The following is a 1753-nucleotide window of genomic DNA, read 5'->3' as shown; positions in this document are numbered from 1 at the left end:
GTGTGGAGGAACATGGACGATGTGGCCGCGGCTTCACGCATGGGTGTCGGGGGGGGGGGGCGGTGGAGGGGTGGAAATACTCCATGTCAACCTGTACTGTGTAGCACCACCTGATGGTGGTGGCAGAGGTTATTACAATTTCCAAATTTCCTTTGGCGACAAAGTGTTACAAATTCACGTTTCTATTCCCACACAATCACAAATAAATGGAGATAGACACCATAGGATCGTCAGAAGTCGTGAGATACATGGCGGTCAGATGTCGGACTTGATTGTCAATTTACAAAACAAAATTCATGGTTCGTCTGTCCATGAGGCCGTGACCACATGTCGATTAATTACGTACTGTTTGAACGTCAATTATTTCCTGACTTCACACAATTGTTTCTCTATGAATTACGCACCATTGGGATGTACTTTTCGACCCTTTGGACTGCTGAGACCCCTAGGACCGTTGAATACCCTTTAAGACTCCAAAGACCTTGAAGACCCAAAAGACTCAGATGACCATGAAGTCCACGAGGACAGAAAATGCCCACACGACCCTGAAGGCCAAAAGACCCCGAAGACTCCCAAGACCGAAAATATCCAGATGACCCAAAAGACCCAGGTGTCCCAAAATATCCCGAGGACCCAAAAGAACAAGAGAAAACAAAATACCATGAAGACCCAAACTAGCCCCACAAAACCTGAATACACAGAAAACCCAAAGATGCCCAAAAACCCAAAATCCACAGAAGACCCAAAGGACTCAAAAGACCCAAAAGACCCCAATATCTCAAAAGATCCATAAGACCCAAAAGACCCACAAGACCCATGAGAAACCCTGAAGACCGCCATTACCGAAGACGCCAAGGACACCTTTAAGACCCTTAAGAAGTTTTCTCCCTGTTTCTCCTCCCAGTCTTCAAATTCCTCCATATTTTTGTTCATGAAATCGAACCAGACATGAGCATTCCGACACGACATACAAAACTTTATTGACAAAAACAACAAAACATTCAAACAAACATGAAAAAAAGATTTTTCCATCCTCTGTTGTTTCTCTGCTGGATTTCCCTTGTGAAATGTTATTGTTATTTTAATTCATTCACACCAAACAACAGTGTCCAACGTATGTCACAAGACTTGCTGAACACCTTTTTAACGTAATTTCGCCCGTCACACAAAGAAAACGGCAATCAGGAAGAGGATCAATGGATACAAAATGGCGTCGATGACACACGTCACCAGAATTATTTTGGGACTCGCAACGCTGCTGTTGCGAATGCATCGGACGACACACCCAATCCCATGAGACTAACAGAGAGCGAAACAACAGAGAGAGAGAGAGAGAGAGAGAGAGAGAGAGAGAGAGAGAGAGAGAGAGAGAGAGAGAGAGAGAGAGAGAGAGAGAGAGAGAGAGAGAGAGAGAGAGAGAGAGAGAGAGAGAGAGAGAGAGAGAGTGGTGTTCGCAACAAAACTTCATTTCACCCGTTTTGCTTCCATTCTCACTCATCTCCTTTATCGAACCCTCAACTATTCCCACCAGTTCTGTCACTCACACTCTCAATCGTGTCCATCTCGAGAAACAAATACATATGGACACGTGGGTGCTGAAAAAGAAAGTTTAGACCAGTATTTTAAAAGTTAATGTCAGAAGTGGGATTCGAACCCACGACTCCATGTGGAGACCAGAACACCCGACCATGTCAGTGTATGGAAAGCTGGAAAGCCTTGAGTCTGGCGCCTTAGACCGCTCGGCCATTCTGAC

The 1753-nt window shown here is 45.0% G+C and overlaps 1 non-coding gene across 1 annotated transcript; it reads right to left on the bottom strand.

The window, feature by feature from the left end:
- Positions 1-1633: 1633 nt before the first annotated feature.
- On the bottom strand, positions 1634-1753 carry TRNAL-CAA (transfer RNA leucine (anticodon CAA)). The gene is made up of 2 exons: positions 1716-1753; positions 1634-1679 (listed from the first exon to the last, which is right to left on the bottom strand). It is a non-coding gene; the product is annotated as a tRNA-Leu (tRNA).

Source organism: Eptatretus burgeri, chromosome 5 (assembly GCF_056783735.1).
Source record: "Eptatretus burgeri isolate ZD-2024b chromosome 5, Ebu_testis_v1, whole genome shotgun sequence".
In the NCBI taxonomy this organism is placed as follows: Eukaryota; Metazoa; Chordata; class Myxini; order Myxiniformes; family Myxinidae; genus Eptatretus; species Eptatretus burgeri.
The sequence above is the reverse complement of the archived record's forward strand: the minus strand, read 5'-3'. Positions and strand labels throughout refer to the sequence as shown.